General features: G+C 41.0%; 1 long non-coding RNA gene across 2 annotated transcripts in view; it reads right to left on the bottom strand.

Annotated features, from left to right (window-relative positions):
- LOC128848545 (uncharacterized) overlaps window positions 1-22,517 on the bottom strand; it is a 118,270-nt gene that overhangs the window by 14,048 nt on the left and 81,705 nt on the right. For both annotated transcript variants that reach the window (XR_008447064.1, XR_008447063.1), the window contains exons 3-4: window positions 4,964-5,672; window positions 3,107-3,249 (exon numbers count right to left, since the gene is read on the bottom strand). This is a non-coding gene — a long non-coding RNA (uncharacterized LOC128848545). The remainder of the gene's footprint in view (window positions 1-3,106; window positions 3,250-4,963; window positions 5,673-22,517) is intronic.

Here is a 22,517-nt window from a genome sequence, read left to right on the forward strand (position 1 = left end):
TGCCGCCTGCCGCGAGGGCTCCGCTCTGGTCGGCGGGGAGGGAAGGAAGAGGACTGCCCTGCAGGGCGCTCTGGTTCTCCGCACCGCTGCCCCCTACAGGGCGGCCGGAGCAGAACCAAAAAAAAAAAAAGCGGCCTAGGATTGGGCAGAATGCTGCCTCGAACAAGCTGCCGCCCCAAGCACCAGCTTGCTCAGCTGGTGCCTGGAGCCGACCCTGCATGGGAGTAGCAGTTCCAATACTTGCTCAGCTTCTTGAACTGCTCCTTTAGGTCAGCTAGTATGGGTCCATGTTTCTGTGTTTTTATGAACTCAGGCTTTACATATATAGGGTTGACTGATAACCATGGGACCTATGGGCCTAATTCTCCATTGCCTTGTGGCCATGGAGTGCAAAGTGGGTAAAAATGCTACAATTCTGACTTGGTAGTATTGTACACACACTCTGTACTGGTATAAATGACTACACAAACCCCAGGACACTGAAGAACAAGGCCCAAAATATGCATCCCTGGAGAACTACCAAAGGCCGGATCTTCACTGGTGCAGTTCAGAGGCAGAGTGTCTAAAGATAACAATTATCTGTTATTTAGCTGGGCCCTTATGGGGTCTTGAAAAATTCGTATTACATTCTTCCAGGTACATTTTAGGTAATTTTTCATCACAACTCAAACTACTAATTGAAACTGGTCATGGGAGATTTAGCTTAGACATTAGGAAAACTTCCAGACTGTCAGGGTAGTTAAGCACTGGAACAAATTAACTAGGGAGATTGTGGAATCTCCATTATTGGAGATTTTTACGAACAGGTTAGACAAATACTGGTAAGGGATGGAGATAATACCTAGTCCTGCCTCAGTCCAGGGCACTGGACTGGAATGCATATCAAGGTCCCTTGCAGTCCGACATTTCTATGAATCACTGAATTTAAGGCTGCCCTTTCCTCCCCGTTTGATCGAAAGGTCCTATAGAATTGAATGAGGATCCTACAGCAGTTTAATAGGGATCTAGAAAAATTGCTTCAAACACCTACAGAATTCAATTTAGAATGATATGTCTTCCATAGGTTTTTTGAACCATTCTAAAGCAGGGATATTGTTTCTACAGAATAGTTAAAAACAGGAACGTCTTTCCCTGCTGATAATAATAGGCATCCTGAGTCATTCCTGCACCAACGATGAGTCCAGTGCAGGGACTGAGCAGAAGCTGATTGTCTCCCACCTGGGTCTGGTTTGTTCCCCATTGCAGGTTAGGGCTGCCCTAATGGCACCCTTGCTGCTATAGCCTCTTGGGCCTTGCAGCATCTGGCCAGCCAGGATGTGGGAACACCTCAGCCATACCTCCTCCACCCTCAGCCAGCTCTCGGATCTGGGGGCTCCTGCTGGTTGCCAACCGCACACCTGACAGGAAGGTTCCCCTGCTCAAGAGAAATTTCTGGGGCAGAGTTACAATTGCATTGTGTGCCCTGTACACAAAGGAGCCATAAGGCAGTGAGGAAATCCCCCCAGTGACTGGACTTGATTGATATAATCTCCTCCCTTCTGATTGTTTTACTTTATCGGTAACATGGTTTTGGTTTGAATATTTTTGGGGGGCAGGGAGTGTTTGGGGTTGTGGTGGCAGGGGCTTTCTTTCGGCTGTAAAGTGCCATGAAAATTACAAGTAAAGTAAAAAAATTTTGGTCAGAAAGTAGAAATGTCAACAGTAGGTGAAAATAGCTTTAATTGTGTAAAAATGCTATTAAAAATGTGCATTTTAAACTCTTTTCTACACAAAAATTAACTTTCCTGACATTTAATTATTGGTGAGACATTTTGGGAACAATTGGATCTTTTTGACGATATATTTTTAGTATATTATCTGTAATTAAATACAAATCGAAAAAAGCCATGAACTACCAAGCTTCTTTGCATACTGTATCAAACTCTTCATAGCAAGTATTTTCAAAATTACATTTGGGTTTAATTGTTTCACAAAGCAATATTTTATGCCAGGATCCTGCAGGTGGATCCATGGCAGCACATTTCTGCAGGATCTAGTTGCAGGATCAACCTCTAAATTTGTGAAGAATGAAAACCACATATCCATGCTCAATACAATATTTTAAATTCTCTTTATTCCTGAATTTTGTATTCAATATTTCTGAAATTGGGCCTGATCCTACTTCTCCTCCTGAAATTTCTTTCCTTTTACTAGTAGTCCCATGGAAACAGGGCTCTGAAACAGCCAGTACTTTGATGGAAAGGTCCTACAGAATGTAATGGGGATTCTACCGAAGTTTAATAGGGTTCTATAGAAATTGCTTTGAACACCTATGGAATTCAATATACAATTATATCTCTTCCATAGGTATTTCTGAACCATTCTGAGTTCATTCTATGCTATGTCATTCCCCAGATTCTCAATTTTTAAAAAAAGTCTCTAGCTCTTATACTTCCAAAGAAAACTTCAAAAATGTGAAGTGAGTGTAACTGATGCAGACACGTCTATATGCATTTGTAGAGAACCTGGAGGAATAGCTCTCAGGTGTGGATGGCTCCATTCATTTCACTGAGAGGTTAACTCAGGTGTCCAAGGAAGGTAATTTAGATGTTAACATTGTTAACTATTGCAGAGGGAGGGTCACAGACCTGCATGATTTGTTGAGAGTGACATTTTGCTGCCACAAGTTGGCGATATTTGGGAGATACCACCTCTTTTCCCTCCCAATCAAGGAGCTAAGCCCATGGCCATGTGGAAGCCCCACTGAAGGAGCCCAGTGGAGCAGCGTGATCATATTTTGATCATCTGCACAATCTGTGAGCGGTATCTCATCTTGACAACTTCCATGGGCAGTACTTATTTTGTGGGAAGGACTTAAAAGAGAACCACTACCTTTTCCCTATCCCAATCTGATGCCCACAGTAAAGTCAAAGGAGCCAGTTCTTAATCACTACAATGCCAACTTCACAATGAAGAAATGATAAACAAACAAACAGAAAGGAAAGACACATATAGAGCAGCCATTATGCACGATGTGGAATTCTGGCCTCACTGAATTCAATGGCAGAACTCCCACTCATGCCAGTGGGACCAGGATTTTACCCAGTAAGTCAAAAGAAGTACTTACAGGCATAATGCCAAGCATGTGTGAAAGTCTTTGCAGAAATGGGGGTCAATTTCAATTTTAGGTCACCATTATATCTTTTGCTCCCTGAAGTTTTCTAAGTGGCACAGTCAGCTCTAGGCGTTTGCTTATAGCCATTGTTCAGCCTGTTAAAGGATCAAATAAAGGATATATAGATAATTATTCAAACCATGACCAAAGTGTTTCCAGGCTATAACTTATAAATGTGATTTTTTTTTCTCCCCCCAACAGAAAACTTGTGATTTTATGTGCTTTTTCTATGCATGTATTAAACAAATGGCACAGCTGAATAGCTTTTCTTAAAAAATGGACATTCACCAAAAAGAAGTTTGCCAGCATAGACAATTAGGCTTTCTTCTTTAACAATAGATTGACTGACTGGCACATTTGAAATGCAAGCGTATTTTTTATTCTTCTGTTCACCCTTTGAGCTGATAAACATGAACAATGGGAAACAGCTGGGACAGGAAAACATTTTAGTTTGTATTTTCAAAGCAAGTGAGAAATAAACCCGTCCGTGGAAGCCAGATCACATCTCCTGCCTTAGGGGTAGTCAGCAATTGGGGGAAAAATACTATCCATATTTTTAATCAAACATTACATATTTATTAATGTGCAGCTGGCCCATTGTGTGCATGATTTTTTTTCTTTAATGCTGTGCTACGTCCGTCAGCTTGACATTGTTCTGTAACTGACATTACTCTATAAGAATCTGGAAATGCACAGATTTAATATAAATCATCGAGACAATTGCTTTCTGTATTATTAGGTCTCTGTGACGTAGGTACCATCTGAAATTCAATTTCAGAAGAAAAATAAGGTATTGTTCTGTTAAGACAATTTTGTGCACCTGTTATAGTAGGAATATAAAGACTCCCCTCCAGCTTGGTGGACATCAAATGATACATGCCACTCTTTTGTTAAAATGTTTGGGCAAATTTATTTTGATCCTTATTGAGATTAAACTTTCAGTACATTTCACTGGTAGCAAAGGTTGGGCTGTTCATTAGTTGGGGGTTTGGCCTTGTCAATTTCCATTGACTGTTGGCTAAAAGGATCACTTTATCATCATTTGTCTGCTACCGAGACAGTCTTTATTCAGCCTTGATTCCTCTTGGGTCACCGCTGTCATAACTTCATTGGCTTTATAGTGCAGAGTCTAGTTTCACGGTCCCCTTAGGTAATTGTCTAATAGATCTAGTTTACCTTAATATTGGTAATATGTTACATCTAAAATAGTACATTGGAAAGGAAGAAACAAAATTGGTTAAAACACTGAAAATCTATCCCACCAACTTACTCCTTGGTATCAATCTTTGGAAAATGGTGTTAAGCCAGATAAGTATAAAATTTCCCTTTTGAGTTTACAATGAGATCTGAGACTTCCTCATTCTCTAATCTTTCAACTGAAAATCTCTGCACAGTATCCTAAGGGCCAGATCCTCAGCTTGTGCAAATCGACATAGTTCCATGGACTTCATTGGAGCTATGGCACTTTATAGCAGCCGAGGATCTGGCCCATAGCGAATATGCGGGCACCTCATTCAGGGCCAGCATTTAAAAGAGCTTGCTTTGTTTTTCTTGGCTTCATTTGTTATGACCCTGGGGAGGTAGGGGCAAAGGGTGGGAGAAGTGACACTGGGAGCTACATCACAATCATCATTTTTAATATTTCAATTCTGTTTTCTTTTTATGAGCTGCTTGCAACAGGTTTTAAATACGGGGTTTCCTCAAAAATGTTCCACCTCAGTGGGTGACGCATGTGATGTTTTCTGGGTAGCTTTCAACAGCAATTGACAAGAACAATGAAATACTTCACAGAAAGTAACATGCACTCACCAGCCTGGAGGCCTCTGCCATGTCACCCAGTCCTCAAGCAGTCCACCACACTGCCTGTCCTCCCAGCCCTTGCTAGATGCAACTTTCCTCAGCTTCTGGAGCTGCCAGCCGTATTTTTCAGCAGCAGCTGGGGTTGTCTTGTAGCTTTTGCTGGCACCAGCTCCCATTCCTCCGGGTGCCACTAGTGTGCAGAAGCTGGTTTACTCATGTGAGGTTCCTCTTGTAAAAGCTCTGGCAGCCCTCACGAGTAGGTGAACTAGTGGCTCCTTTGTCCCAACCCCACAGGGGGAAAAAAACAATCTGAGGCCTGGAAACTTCAACCAGGGGCTTGTGTGAGACCCCCAGAGGCCCTCTCCAGCTCAATCAAGTGTTGCTCGGATTTTATAAATGTCAGCCTGCGCGGCTCTTATACCAGTCAAGGGAGCTTTGCCATTGGCTTCAATAGCCGACCTGGTATGTTATGTAAGCAGTTACCAAATGTCAACTTGATTCTTCACTGAAAAATTGAGCGTATTGTATATGAGAGAGAATTTGGGAGCAAACATTAATTTCATATTAATTAGGAATTCCCTGACCCTTGTTATAAAACCCTGGGGCCATATCCGTAGATAGCAGAACTTGACATAGTTTCACGGGACTTAATGGAACTATGCTGATTAACACCAGGAGAGGATCCAGCCCCTTGGGTATTTGATCTTCCTTAAAGTTCCTATGAAAGAACAAGGAAGAGTAAGAGTTTCAGTTGCACATTGATATTACCTCACAGAATCATAGAATATCAGGGCTGGAAGGGACCTAATGAGGTCATCTAGTCCAACCCCCTGCTCAAAGCAGGACCAATCCCCAACTAAATCATCCCAGCCAGGGCTTTGTCAAGCCGGGCCTTAAAAACCTCCAAGGAAGGAGACTCCACCACCTCCCTAGGTAACGTATTCCAGTGCTTCACCACCCTCCTAGTGAAATAGTTTTTCCCAATATCCAACCTAAACCTCCCCGACTTCAAGTTAGACCATTACTCCTTGTTCTGTCATCTGCTACCACTGAGAACAGTCTAGATCCATCCTCTTTGGAATCCCCTTTCAGGTAGTTGAAAGCAGCTATCAAATCCCCCCTCATTCTTCTCTTCTGAAGACTAAACAATCCCAGTTCCCTCAGCCTCTCCTCATAAGTCATGTGCTCCAGACCCCTAATCATTTTTGTTGCCCTCCACTGGACTCTTTCCAATTTTTCCACATCCTTCTTGTAGTGTGGGGCCCAAAACTGGACACAGTACTCTAGATGAGGCCTCACCAATGTCGAATAGAGGGGAATGATCACATCCCTCGATCTGCTGGCAATGCCCCTACTTATACAGCCCAAAATGCCGTTAGCCTTCTTGGCAACAAGGGCACATTGTTGACTCATATCCAACTTCTCGTCCACTGAAACCCCTTTTCTGCAGAACTGCAGCCTAGCCATTTGGTCCCTAGTCTGTAGCAGTGCATGGGATTCTTCCATCCTAAGTGCAGGACTCTGCACTTGTCCTTGTTGAACCTCATCAGATTTCTTTTGGCCCAATCCTCTAATTTGTCTAGGTTCCTCCTTATCCTATCCCTATCCTCCAGCGTATCTACCACTTCTCCCAGTTTAGTGTCATCTGCAAACTTGCTGAGGGTGCAGTCCACACCATCCTCCAGATCGTTAACGAAGATATTGAACAAAACCGGCCCCAGGACCGACCCTTGGGGCACTCCGCTTGATATCGGCTGCCAACTAGACATGGAGCCATTGATCACTACCCGTTGAGTCCCACGATCTAGCCATCTTTCTATTCATCCAGCCCATACTTCTTTAACTTGCCGGCAAGAATACTTTGGGAGACCGTATCAAAAGCTTTGCTAAAGTCAAGGAATAACTCATCCACTGCTTTTCCCCATCCACAGTTATCTCATCATAGAAGGCAATTAGGTTAGTCAGGCATGACATGCTGACTGTTCTTGATCACTTTCCTCTCCTCTAAGTGCTTCAGAATTGATTCCTTGAGGACCTGCTCCATGATTTTTCCAGGGACTGAGGTGAGGCTGACTGCCTGTAGTTCCCCGGATCCCCTTCTTCCCTTTTTTAAAGATGGGCACTACATTAGCCTTTTTCCAGTCATCCTGGACCTCCCCCGATCACCATGAGTTTTCAAAGATAATGGCCAATGGCTCTGCAATCACATCTGCCAACTCCTTTAGCACCCTCGGATGCAGCACATCCGGCCCCATGGACTTGTGCTTGTCCAGCTTTTCTAAATAGTTCTGAACCACTTCTTTCTCCACAGAGGGCTGGTCACTCCCTCCCCATGCTGTGCTGCCCAGTGCAGCAATCTGGGAGCTGACCTTGTTCGTGAAGACCGAGGCAAAAAAAGCATTGAGTACATTAGCTTTTTCCACATCCTCTGTCACGAGGTTGCCTCCCTCATTCAGTAAGGGGCCCACACTTTCCTTGACTTTCTTCTTGTTGCTAACATACCTGAAGAAACCCTTCTTGTTACTCTTAACATCTCTTGCTAGCTGCAACTCCAAGTGTGATTTGGCCTTCCTGATTTCACTCCTGCATGCCTAGGCAATATTTTTATACTTCTCCCTGGTCATTTGTCCAATCTTCCACTTCTTGTAAGCTTCTTTTTTGTGTTTAAGATCAGCAAGGATTTCACTGTTAAGCCAAGCTGGTCGCCTGCCATATTTACTATTCTTTCTACACATCGGGATGGTTTGTTCCTGCAACCTCAATAAGGATTCTTTAAAATACAACCAGGAACAGAATACAACAGAATAAGAATTCTTTAAAATATCTCGCTTGTAAATCATTTGTAAGATTTGCTGCAGCATCAGTTACCATAAACAAGATTAACACATTCCTCCCAAGCCATATTTACAGCCTTTAAGGATGATACGAAAGCAATTGCAGGCTTCATACAATGCAGTCCGTATGCTACGTTTTTAGTGGCCATACCAAAGAAGCCTCAGTTTGTATCATTTTTGTTTTCATTATAATATGCTTTAGCTGAAATATGTATAACTAGAGATGGCTCTGAATGGAAAGCCGTATGTTATATTGATCTTCACAGAATCCTCTTTTCAGGGAACTACTTGAAAGGAAACATTTTTACAGACAGATGATCTGTTATAAAAATTCTCCATTAAAATAAGATTGGGGTCTAAGGAAAACCTACAATAAAAAGAGAATAACCTGTGATGGGAGCCTGGTCTTGAAGAAGGGATATTGTCAGGGAGAAGGGGTGGTCTGGGGGGAAGGAGGGGAGAGTATCACAACATTGTAGCCTAAGTTATATTGCTGACAGTCACACAGGTACAAAAATATTAACTAAAGAATTACTGCACATGAAAAGGGAAAGGCTCCTAAAGGACTGCAACTATTCAAATGAAAAGCATAGCCGCCTGCAATCTGTACTTTTGTTTTGGGGTCTTGTTGATTTTTTCCCCACATTTCCATGTGAACTTAAAAATGAGCCCATTTCCATGAAAAGAATTGCTAGGGTAAACTACTGAGGCATTGAGAAGATATGGTCTATTTGGGGCAGAAATGGCTGAACAATGGAAATGTTGAAATGCAGCTTTTTTTTATTATTATTTGCATGCTTTTGACATGAACATAGCCATTTTGTTGGAAATTTCAAAGAGAGTGACATTTGGAGGATGTGAAAACAGCAACAGTTTTTACATCCTCATCCTGTGAAAGAATTGGAAGTGCTGGAATTAGTGAGAGCTGTATCCTTTATCTACCTGGACTAGTAAGTGCATGCTGGGAGGCTGAAATGAGCTTCATTTGCATAAAGCCCAGGAATGGAATGGGGGTTCATTTTCCATTGCATAACCTGTTTTTAGACAGGTGAAATGAGGGGGTTAGAATAAATTCCCCCCCCCCATTTGAGGCAAGGGCATGGAGCACTGTACCATAGTCTACCCCTTATCCACTATAGGCTGGAATTAAAGCCCTCCCCTCCACCTCTAGCACAGGACATGAGAAACACTGGATCTGTGTAAAGGCAGATCCTGTGGCTCCCCCACAGGCCCACTCCCAGCCTTACCTTCCTCATCCCACTTCGGATGTAAAGTCAGTGCATGGCCTCCCTCCACTGCATGCAGGAGATGCATGATTTTGGTTCCTCCCTGTACAGCCTCAACATGGGACAAGAGGACTGAGAGAGTTCTTGATCATAAATAGAGTTAGAAGTCTATTGTATTATGAGCTGCAGTGTGACAAAGCAAATCAGGAGGGGCTTTTGGCTCTGTGCAACTATGTACTCAAAAGAGTGGTGTTTTGGAAAGTTTGAGAAATATTTTCCTGTACCTTTTTGCCTTTGGTTAAAGCAACAGTCTGTAATCCCACGACAGTGTGAGCTTGTTTGTATCATGTAACACCTCAAAATATTTGTCATTAATTGTAGAATGGACTGATTTGAGAAGTTTTTCTGTCTGCTATTTTATTTGATGAATATTGGCTACTTTCCAATGATTCCTGCACCAACAACTGATGTTCATGCATTATACACCATGATGAAATATTTTCAGGATAGCAGACAGACAAACTTTCTTCAGATCCCAATGCCAAACCACTTTAATACTGACTGAAAGACAATAACCATGCTTATGCACTCTACTTCACTCAGGAAGAAAGAGAGGAGGAGCAGGTTAAGTGACAGAGGCTGCCTACTGAATCTGTATGCTCTGAACAGTGGTTGCATGCTTCTGTTTGCTTTCAATGGGAAGTCAGCCAACTGAACTGAGAGAGTACATTGTTTGCAGTGTCTTTCACATTCTTTTAAAAACAAAACACCTTGTTACCATGATACAAAACTTAACAAAAGACACATTTTGGAGCTACTGTATTACCCATAAGAATGATCCCCTTAGAAAAATTAGTTAGGGAACATAATTTAAGGTGGACTCTAGTCTAGTTAAACGACAACAGACTTAGAAAAAGTAAAATGGTAATGTTTCTAGCTAAATTTTGAAAAAACGCACTTCCCAGCTTCTAGTCATACAGAATAATATGGCTAAATAGCCAGAAACACTCAGACTGAAAAGCTAATCACAACATTTGAAATTATTACATCCTTTAAGCTCATTTTGTTTCTTTTTCTCTGTCTTATATATATTTATTTATTTGTGGGAGATAAAACTTATGACTACACTTCAGCTGTCGCTGGCTTTCAAGGTTATACAGATAGGAATGAGACATATATACCTAATCTGCATACCAATGCATTGAGAATGCAAAGGCAGTCTTTATGCCGTTGACTAGATGATGATAAGGTCTTAAGTCTGTTGAATTTCTTGTGTTGTACTTGTATTATCATATGATTTCTTAAGCCAAAGATGAATATGTAAATTTCTTGCCACTGACTTGTTCCAAAATAATGGACATTACACTTGCTCAGTGGCAATTCAGAGTGTAAAATTGATTAATATTTGTTTTCAAAATGACATGTAGTGATGTATGGATCCTTTTACAACTTAAATTAATACTTTAAAGAGATGAATGGTCTCTACAGAGGATGTTAAAGTTCAAGCTGAAAAATTTGCATATTTATATTACAACCAACTGATAATAATTGTTGAAACAGAATATAATGTGGTTCGTTTTTCATTTTAATCTGGTTGTACTCAAACACAGGACCTCATTAACTTCCAGCAACTAATACAGCACTATCAGTCCCAGTAAAACAGGCTTGCCTTGAATTTATGAATTTCAAAGACTTTTCCCAGTGGTGAATCACTGTTAAACACTGGGTCAGTCACTAGCACGTGCACTCCATGTCATGTGTCACAGTAGCATGAATGTTACTGGGCTAAGTCATCTGAGAATCCCGTGGCCAGATAGTTAAAAACCTATTGCTGAGACGTCTCCTATTAGGAGAAGTCTAGTTAAAAGTAAATATGTTAAAAGCTATGTTACCTTTTGGCAACTCATCCAGAGACACACAATCTAGCCCTGTATAGCAGTATTTGAATGGTATCAAGTTGGCCAACTGCTAAGTTAAAATAACATACTCCAAGAATATATGACAAGCTCTTAGTCATTTACATTAAGAACTGTGTTGAGTAATAGGAAAATACAGCTGGCGAACATCAAGTGAACCCACAGAGCCTTGTTGAAGGAAAAGTTTCCATATTTTGGAGTCCAAGTTGCTATTAGAAATAAGCACTTGAATAAAGGAAAAGAAATAGTCTGAATAGCAATGTCAAAAGCAAGACACTTATTATGCTTTTCTAGTTCAGATAAGTGGAATGAGTATGTTACTGCCATGTTGGGAGAGTGTGCTAGAACAGGAGTATCTGTACGAGAACTAGCAGGAGAGTTTAGAGCTATGGATGAATGACAAGAAACAGGTCATTTCTTGGGTTGAGATGGATCTAGAGTTCTTCTATTGAGGCTTCCTTGACACACTGCCAGTAGATGGCAATGATGGGAGATGATTTGTAGGTATTCTATATAATGCCACCTCTTTGAGTTGTCCACAGGGGATATTTAAATGATTAATGTCTTCCTGTAACAAAATAGTACCACAGAAAGAAAAGGGGTTATTTCTTTATATTGGCTCACAATTTGACATTTTACATGAACTGGTCTCAGGCATAGAATAAATACTGTAAACCAAGAAGGAGACATAGGGTCAGATTTGTGGGAAAATTCCTTTCCAACCCCAAATATGGTGATCAGTTAGACCTTGAGCATATCAGCAAGACCCCCAGCCAGACATCTGGGAAAGAATTCACTGTAGTAATCCAGAGCCCTCCCCATCTAGCGCCCCATCTCTGGCTGTTGGAGATATTTGCTAATAGTAGTCGCAGATTGCAGACAATCTCATCATACTATCCCCTTCATAAATGTATCAAGCACAGTCATGAAACCAGTTAGTTTTTTTGCCCCCATTGCTCCCTTTGGAAGGCCATAAAAAGCAACAGGGTGAGAGGAAGAAGGAAAGCGTCGAAAAGTGATAAGGATAGTGGATGAATGGGCTTTCCATTCTGGAATTTAAAACCCTTTCATTTAAACAGGCCAGATCTCTCAGAATGTCAATCACTAGAATTATTATTATTTGGCTATGAAGTCATCCTGTTTTCCTCTATAAGTCTAGCAATTACTCCTCATAAAGCTTCTTATCAGCTCAGTATTTCTTTACCGGTGGTCGTGGTAACAGATACTGCCACCTGAACGGCAGTAATTATTTGACATTCAGTATTGCAGTTGTCTGCTACAACTTTTTACAATGTTGTGATAGGCCTTTCAATCTTTATAATGCCATGCAGCTAAATCAGTCTAAAGGATAATATGATTGAGGTTCCCAATATATTTTCTAATCATGTATTTAACGGATTATGTTGTACCTACTAGCATCTTCAAAACAGAAAAATGGCAACTAACCAAACCCATCTACCACCCCTTCCAGCCCAGAGATTATCTGCTAGTCTCTGACAGACCTCAAAAAGTAAAAAATTCCAGAACTCATCAATATTATCACTTATTCCACACTAATTAAGGATGTACAGAACATTAAAGATCTGGATTCCAAACCCTATTCAAAATATTAAGCAAAATTTCAAGTTGGCACAATAAATATGTGTCACTCAGAGTGTACGTGGTAAATACTGTTCTATTATTTATTTCAGGGTATAAACCAGTGAAATGGGGTTTCTAGTAGAAATACCGGCAGATCCCTAATAGAGAATCATCAGAAAGGCAATGCTATCAGAGATACATACATGGAAGCTGTCAGCACTATTGCTTCTCCTTCCCCTAGAAATAGCTCCGTTGCGACTGCCTTGAGAGTGTGTGCGCGCACACACAGAGAAACAATCAATAAATACACTTAGAAAGCCTGTTACGCCATGTTGTGTATCATGAATTCTGATACTATCAATCATAATTGAGTTAGATATAATCCATCTGACTTTCAGTAGGCTGGGGTCAGCAGGGGATGCAATGCCTCACTTCACATCAATTACCACGTAGTGTAAAGAGGTAGTAAGCAATTCCCTTTGATAGTTTACAGCTATAAATAATTATAACGCACTAGTAGTAAAGTTGGCTCTTGGGCACAATACTGAATCATGAATTTTCATTTACTTATATCTCACAGAAGCTGTTCGGCCTACTGGCTTGAGATGCGAAATCCTGATTAGTTGTATCAATCCTTATAATAATGCAGTATGTGCAAGCTGGTAGATATTATTAAGTGATAACCTCATGTTTTCCCCTATTTCAGATAAGAATATTTTTCACTTTGAATATTGAAAAAGTAGATGTGTAAGCAATGTTCACATATCACTACAAAGTAATGCTGGGGAAGAGTGAGTGAGTTTTGCCTCACTCCTTTAGCTCTTTTTTACGTCATGTCCAATCTTCCATCCAGCTTCTCCTCATTCCCTTCAGGTTCTGTCCATGAAAACACCCAGGTTTCGATGGGCCCAAGTCAGAAGATGCCAGTGATGGGTTTTTTCCATGATTTAACTGAGTTACTCATCAACTGCGTATGGTAGAAGTGATCTGTTTGAGGACTTAAACACTTTCTTGCACTATCTATTAAACTTTTGGAAGCTGATATCCATGGTACATTTGGAATTTGTACCACATTTATTGGGCTAAAACAGATGGGTCAAGTCACACAGGCTCTCTCTACTGGTCATGACTGGTTAACCTTACCCCATGTGACTAAAAACCTTGTTCTGCAGTGATAGGTTGGGATACAGATGGTGAGCGGAGATTAGCAGGAGGGTAGAAGCACGGGGAGGAATATGACTGGGCTTAAGGAGAGCTGAAAGGCTGGAAAAGAGGCAAATCAAGAGAAATGCATTAAGAGAGGAAGCATAAAGCAAGTGCTGGGATACCAGAGGAAGCCGAGGAAACACTGCAAAACGGTGATAGAAATTGAAGGAAGCACAGAAGACCCAAGGTATCCAAAATATGGGTACGTGGCTGTGGGCCAGAGGGAGCCAGGGGAGGATTTCAAGGCAACCTGGGAGTGGCAGAAAAGATAAGAGGAATTCACCCAAGCTTGTTTGAGAGAGGAAAAACAAACTTGGAGGCAAATGTTTTCCTGAAGCTGACAAAAGACGTTCATGGTCCCCTCACCTTCCCCCTCATCCCCCATTTTCCCATCCCATTTTCACACATTCCCCAGGAATGGAATGGGAGGTGCTAAGATACCTCAGCAATGCTGTATTTCTGGATTATTTTCTAGGCTAGCGAGGGTCATCTATACAAAGCTTTTGAGGTTTACCAATTACCTGCAAACACAAGAATAAGAGCTTTACGAACCAGAGAATTTAGCCTTGTGATTTTTGGGCCTAAAATGCTGAGCAACACACCCCCAGCTAAGGTCAATGGTGTCATGGGGTGATCAGCACTGTCACACACTGGGCCTTAGGCTAACTTTAGAAAAGTGGCCATTTGTACTGAAATTATCTGAATTTCTCTGAAGAACTAATATTCTATGGGTGACTGTGGCTGTCCTAAGTAGTGTTGGCTCAGTGGAAAGTGGTTGGATGTCCTTACATTTGTGATGATAAAACAGGGTGTGAAAAGTGAAGTATACCTGACCTGTTCTCATTTGTCCCTTTGTGTCTTTATATGGCAGCTGCAGGCAACAGCCAAGCAATCACAGCTGTATGAAAACAATTCTCATCATCCAAGATCAGCCAAAGCAGCATTGGTTTGTGGTTTAATGAAAAAGGAAAACATTCCACATTCTGGTTGAAATTTTGTGGGGAGGGGGGGAGGAGGGCAGTTTCCCCTGGTGGCAAACTCATTTTCACATTCAAATACTCCCAAAGCAAAGTGCGCTAGTTTTGCACAGCTCTAAGACCGAATGCTAGTTAGTTTCAAAGACCCTGCAGCGAGACGTATTGTATGTTAAACAGGGCATAGAACAATTGCTTCGGGGTGATGATAAAAATCCAGAGATCTTAGAGTGCTGCTGTGAACCAGGCTAAACGTGACTGCGCAACACAAGGAGGGATTTAATGGTCAAGAATAGGCGACAGGAGCAGGACTGAGATGCTGAAATGGGGTGGGTTTTAGGGAAGAGCTCCCACGCCAAGTAACAAATTTGGCAAGATCAAACAATTTTGGAAACAGGTGAAGGTTCATTTACCAGCTTGAGAGAACGTTCTGCAAGAAAGAACTTTCTGAATGAGAGAGGTCAAATATGTTTATGATACTATCACAGTCAAGGCCAAGAAGGAATGATTTAAAGTGAAGGCAAATGACATGTGCCAAGGAAATGAGTAGCCGTCATAAAGATTAGGTGAAACAATAAAAATAATTTGGATAAAGAGGTTTGCTGTGTGGGCAAGTAAATATGTTGCATATGGTAGGTTCAAATTTAAATTTGCTGGGGGGGATTGAATATTGGTAATTTCAACCTCTGAATAATAAATAACTCAACAATGTCATCGTGAGGTCCAGGTCATAGCCTGGAGAGCAGCACCTTGCTGATCAGGGAACTGGTGTTTAGCAGCATGAATTAAACTGCAATCAACCTGCAGCCCGATTTGTGTTCTAAATTGGTGTTTAGCAGCATGATCTGAACAGCAATCAAGGGAGAACCCAGAGGATTTTCTAAGGGGAGCAAAGGGCTAGTTTCCAATCTCATTACACAAAATATTTACAGCAGTTTACATTACATTGGAGAAGGTCCCAAATTATTTTTACATGAGGTCTGTAGTCAGAAGGAAGAGAACTTTTTTGAATGTGATTATGGGCAAATGATGATTTCCACTGATGAAGTTAAAGGGACAATGTATTTCTGATGTTATTTCTGTCTCACTCTCCTTACTCCAAAGTCCGGATTCATGTACTATAATCCACCAGTTCCTTCCTATTCAGAATAATGTAGCACTTTTAGTTTTAGTTGGGAACTATTAAAAACACAAAATTTGAATACAGATTTTTAAAAATAAAATATGCATTAGAAGTACCCCAAATTTATAATAGTTTCAGCTCTGAAAATGGTTTGTGAATGGGGTTAGTGAGTTAATCTCAGTGTCAAACAAGTTTATGAAGGAGATTGATTTAGGTTCTTTTAAAACCTAACTAATTTTTTTTTTGAAACAACAGAAAGTGATTTTTAATCCTTTAAGATCAGTCATAATTTGCCAAAAAATAATTATTGGACTCTACGTATGTGTCTTATAACAATACACTGATAATGATTAAGCTAATTTTTCAGATCTTGAAAAAGACTACGCTCTTAATGTTGGCACTTATTGCTGTGTTGTGTATGTAGTGCCATGATTGTATAGTAGGTAAACTACAAACAAATAAATCATACAGGTTATAATCTAAATGCACAAGCAAGTACAATACAATGCAGAATGAAGGCAGAAGTGTGGTCTGGAATGCTTTCAGGAACCAGAGTGTTTTCCAATACAGGAATCCATGTCCAATTATATTTCAGGCAGTGATATTAGAATATTTGGCAGCCAAATTTTTCACTTACCAAAGGAGCTGCTGAGCTCAGGGGGACACGCCTTTATAAATCTGACAGTTACCCAGACGAGACCATGAAAGACAGTATTTTCTCCTAACAGGATTAGAAATGTGAAAATGTAAAGGATCTAGTAAATGTAAGGGATCACTCTGGCATAGGCTGTAATACCTATAGGGTAAAACAAAAAAACAGTAAGTGTGGCACTTTTAATATAGTAGTAACTAGATATTTTTTAATTCTGCTTTCTGTTTATCTTCTCTCTTCTTTTCCTTATTTCCTTATCTCTGTACGTTGTAATGCTGTATCTTCTGCCTTTGTGATTCCTTCCCCAGCTATACAGCTCCGCAGAGAATCACAACATACATCTGGTTACTATAAAAGGAGGGGGGGAAAAAGACCCAAAACAAAACAAAAAACTCCACCCTGGATCAAGGTGCCACCAGTCTGTTTCACTGATCTCTGGTTTCACTGATGTCATTGTTCAAAAGGCCTAGAGAAAATAGAATTAAAATAATAAATCCTCGACAAAGGATTTATCAAAGAACATGGTGGCTTTACCATGACATACAGTGAGTCCCCTGACTGGAGCTGCTTTCTGCTTAAACAAGTCACCAGTCTGATATAACACACTGTAAACTGGTATTTCACAGCAGGCTTAAAACACTGGATTTTAACAACCATCTCCTATGCCATTTTTGAACCTCTTCTGATTGTCTCATGTTTTCCCTCAACTCTCAGCTAAAAGATAACCAGTGGTCTATTTGAAGATCTAGCTACCAGGCATGTTGCCACATTGTTGCATATTCATCAGTAAAAATCTTTCCATATCCACATGGCAAACCGTTCGAACTGTCATAAGGAAGAAATAATCACCTTTCCTTTAAAATGTAACAAAGGCCACCAGAGCTGTGTTCTTTGTATAACAGTAAACATTGTCACTAGTAATCAATTTATTTTACTGGTAAGGATAGTATTCTCATGACAAGTCAAAGACCTTTGGAAATAGTACATCTGTGCCTGTTATTTAAGCATACACAGAAACAAAGAGGCAGAATATATTAGAAACAAAAAATATGTCATCTTGTATAATGGTCCCATTGTTTGCTCCACCAGAGAGGGATTGTGCCATAACATATGACGCTGAATGTGCCTTTCTTGTTCTCGAGCCTTCATAATAAAGTATGTGATGCACATTTAATTGCATAGAGAAGATACTGATGTTAGTTGTAGTCACCCTCCCTTTCAGTGCTGCCTATGCTGGGTTAGAAATGTATTTTTATGAATGTTAAGAAACCTAAACAGCAATCAATAGAATGTAGTTCTAATGCCCCAGTTTTAATGGTAGTCACTTTGATTCAAAGCTGGATCAATACCAAGTCGCCTCTGACTGAGACTGAAACGAAAGTATTGTAATGCTGAGTAAATGACACCTGCATTATGCCTTCCACGGTAGGGTTTTTAATTTACTTTTCTATATGATAAAATAGGTTAAGAAAAGGAGTGGGGGCTGAGTACGTTGTCTTATGGGATTAAGTTGCACTGATTTTTATGGTGCCACAATTGTACACAGACCTGTACACCAAGTAATCATTTCATAATAGGCAGCACCCATTCTAGGAGCTGTACATGCGGGACTTGGGGGCTGGGGTGGATCTCCTGCAAACACATTCAGATTTCCAATAAGTATCATTCTTCCCGCACTAAAATTATAATACTTCAGTGACTTTCACAGGGAAAAATCAATGGTCTGCCATTAAGCATATAGACAGGCGCTGTGTCGTAAGCAACACATTAGTCCTAAATTATGCAGCAGGGACCCAGGAATTAGACAGTGCTAACATTGCTGGGCCAGTTCAATCGCTCCTTTCCTACTTACAGGGTGTCTGATGAAGAATAAGAAAAAACTGCCAAGGAAATAAGACATGCTATCTTTAGGGAATGAATAATTAGAGGCAAGATTGTCACTTGCCCTATATGGCTCAGAAAACCACTGTTCCTCTCTAGCCTTGTGCAGGTAGGCTAGGAGAGGGTGGAGAGGAGCAGGGTGTGGGCAGAGCCTTGGCTCCACCCTTCTCAACATGCCAGCTAGTGGGAAAAAATAATCTCTACCTGGTAAATGAGTAGCAGAGATTCCTTCCCTGGGATGCTTCTGGGATAACACTCCTTACACAGAGCAACATGAAGTTTCAATCTAGCAGCCCTATATACCATGGCACACCATGCCCATCTATCCCTATGCACTATCCCAGGTACATTTTTTTTTATTAATCATAATAGAATTTCACCCACAGAAAGCACCACACTGTAATTTAAACCTGCTCTTCTCAAAATCTGGATCTAAATACTTGTGCATCAGGCATACAGGGTTTTTTCCTGCTTATCTGAACTATGAATTCTTCTCTTTTTAATGCAGAAGGGGGTGAGTCAGCTGCTTTCTTACCCTGTGCATTCCTTGAGCGAGTGCCTCAGAGGGAGGTTCTGGCACATAGTATGTGAATGTCCAGTGACAATGAAATCCACGGCATTCTCATAACGCTGCTAACTTTCACATGGTTCTTGTGCAGACTTCAAGTCTGAGCAAGCCAGTTATTGAGAGAGGCCATAAGCTCAAAAAAATCAACTTTAAATCAAACATCAAACGGACTAGAACTTGCCTGCTGGAGTATGCAGCCATGCAACAAGAAGTAGCATCAGAGGAGCCATTAATAAGTCCTGTTAAAAGTGTCTGATCTCACGTTTTTAGGTCCAAGTGGCCATTAATATTATCTGACATAAGGAAAAAGGGATTGCATTGATTAGCATAATGGAGGAGTATGGGGATGTAGCTCCTTGGGACTTATCAACCACCTGAGGCCCCCCTCCCACCCCTAGCAATTGGACACTGTAAGAAATTCCTGCATCTCAAAACCGCACTATATAAACAGAGATGAAATCTGAATATTCAAACCTCCCACCGCCCACTGAGCCCAGCTGAGCACGCTGCGGCTTGACTTCAAAGGACAGAGACATGAGAAAGGAAGCCTGGCCTTATAGTGCCGTGTTGACTCAGCACTGTTTCCTCACTAAACCCCATGATGTACGCCGTACAGGACTATAATATACATTACACAGCCACAGCTTTTGGTGAGCAGACTCAATATTTTGATATTCTCACGCAGGCTCAAATGGATTTAGGCATTTCTTGACTACTAACTAGCATTCTAAGATGCCACATGGTACCAAACGATCCAAATGTAACCGTACCACAATTTACTATGGGAAAGATTCTGACTCATCCTATGCACCAGAGCAAGGCTGAGTAAGAATTCCCCTTAAACCTCTGTGGGGGGCTCCCCAGTATTTGGATCCAGGTGCATAGGAGTAAGTGGGGCTACTCAGCCTCTTCCTCCTTCCCCAGAGCAGGTGGGTGAGGAGTGGGCAGACCCCGGCCAGGAGAACTAAGCCAGTGTCATAACTGGCTGCTGATCAAGGCCAGCAGTAAAGCACTGACATCCTCGAGCAAGAGACTATTGATGGTTGCGTCCCTGAGTTACAGTGCCTCCTGTGGCTAGTCTGGGATTGTGCAGTTTACACACGCTCCTGTGGTCAGGGGCCGTGCCTAAAACTGCAACCTAGCCCTAGAGGTGGGTCTCTTGAATGAGACCCTAAAAGGCTGAATTGCTATCTGTGCTGCATGGACATGAAGGAGCCCGATGCACTTTAAGAAAGAGTACAGATTACTCAGTGTCCACCCTGCTGTGCAGAGAGCTGTCTGCCTGTTCTCAGGTTAGCTCAGGAGTGGTGACTACATTTTGGTAGGTACTGTATTACAGTGCATAGTTTGCAAAGCATTTAGGATCCTTCAAGATGAAAGGTGTTATTGTGTAGCAAGGTTAACTGTGGCTTGCACTGTGGAATTCTCTGATAGGGGTAATCCAAATATATGAATAAAGATTGACTTTAATTTTTTCTTGGCTTGAAATGTATTTTGTTTGTTGAATGGATTTACTTGTTGCTGCTTTTAGCACTAATTGAAACACAAAAACTGCTCTCTGGGTCTCTTGTTCATAATTGCTGCTTTCTCTCTAAGCTCTCAGGCTGAGCCCTGTGGTGTCATTTTAGCCATCACTTTCTAATTATTTCTATTGCCAGGCCCATTCCAGAAGATAAAATGATAAGAGAACTTGTGAGAGCTATTCCTAAAGTAGCTCAATATGCCCTTGTCAGGCGGTAATAGCATCATTGCCTCTCGCTGAATGTAGCAGCTCTCAAAAGTCTAGATGGTTGCAGTGGGGGAAAAAAAATACAAACATGGGCTGGTAACGCAGTGATAGGACCAATTTTTCACTGTCAAGGAGAGCAATTTTATTAAGCAGACATGTTAAAAGTGAAAGATTTGCAAGAACGTGCAGTGTGTTGAGTCACAGTTTGGAAAACCATCTTTATATTGAAAGCAGGCGTAGAAGTCTATCCTCATGGGTATCTTTAAAGAATACAGATCTGTGATTAATCTCACTGGCCATTGCATGTCATATAAATGTTGTCAAAAACCCAGCATGTATCTGGCAGTAAAAATACCTGGCTGTTATTAAAAAAAAGGGGGAGATGACGCTGTTAGTTTTGTATGGTTCAGCACACTGTTGATTTCATGTATAACCATTTTTTTTTAAAATGCTCCTTGCTTTAAGGCCCTGATCCTTCAAACTTTTATACATGCAAGTGAAATGATTCCAATGGGACTACTCAATATGAGTAAAGTTACTTATGTGTTCCCTGTTTGCATGATTGGGGCCTAAGGATATACATGATAAATGATACAGTTATTACATGACTATGCTCGTCTCAGTAGTAGTGCAAAGTACTATAAAACAATAGTATAAAATACAATAAAACAATGAGGTAGACTTATTCCTGCCTCAGCCGGAGAGCTTTGATGACCTCTTGAGGTCCCCTTCCGGCCCTACAGTTCTATTATTTCTATGTTAACAAAGCATCATATATTCAGAAGAGACTGTTTATGTAGGGATTCAAATAAAGCTACAAGGCCAAATTTAAAGATCCCACACAACAGATGATCTGCACAAAAGTGTGTATCTAACTATCGCCTTTGTGCAAGCAAATGGCTATTTGTACATACAGGTAAAGGGCTGTGCTGATGCAGTGGGTGTGTCCCCATTTTGGGAATATCATCCAATGCACCAGCCTTTGTAATGATGGGCCATTCTGTGCGCTCTCTCATTCTGGGGGAGAATACTGTCATGTGTTTGCACAAAACAAACTGACAATGGAAATTGCCTTTCAAGAAGCTTTGCCCTGGTAAAGCTCCGATGTCTGATTGTTTTAAAATGGAACTTTAATGAATGAATCAAAAGAGTCCTCTGCCATTCTTCCCTTGTGGGTTTGTTCTCTAATTGTGTTAATAAAGTTTGGTTTCCTAAAAGACTCAGAAAGGAGCAAACCAGTTTATGTTGGTGAGATTGCAATTACATATTAACCAAACCAGCGCTGTTTGGTCTTTGAGCTAATTAATATAGCCATATCCTGTGAAGTATATCACTCTCTGTGGATTGACAGATTACATAGTTACCATTTGATTGCTATCCATAAAACAAACTTGTTCTGGAGAGACCATTAGTGTGTTTACAAAACTGATAAAAATTGTAGTTAATTGCGGATTAACACTTTATCACAATTATCAGAGGGGTAGCCGTGTTAGTTTGAATCTGTAAAAAGCAACAGAGGGTCCTGTGGCACCTTTAAGACTAACAGAAGTATTGGGAGCATAAGCTTTCGTGGGTAAGAACCTCACTTCTTCAGATGCAAGACTGAAGCATAATTAGCTTATGCTCCCAATACTTCTGTTAGTCTTAAAGGTGCCACAGGACCCTCTGTTGCTTTTATCACAATTGTTTACTAATTCAGAGCACTTTTGGAAATCCCAGCAGAGAAGCCAAAGATTGAATTGGCCTGGAAACAAAACAGCCCTTCTTCCTCCTAGAAGCGATCCCTTCTGATCAGGGATGAGACCTCTACTGGCAAGAAACTTGTCCTGCTATTGACCATTCTGGTTGAATTCACTTGGTGCAGAGGTCTAAT

This window comes from Malaclemys terrapin, chromosome 14 (genome assembly GCF_027887155.1).
Source record: "Malaclemys terrapin pileata isolate rMalTer1 chromosome 14, rMalTer1.hap1, whole genome shotgun sequence".
NCBI lineage: Eukaryota > Metazoa > Chordata > Testudines > Emydidae > Malaclemys > Malaclemys terrapin.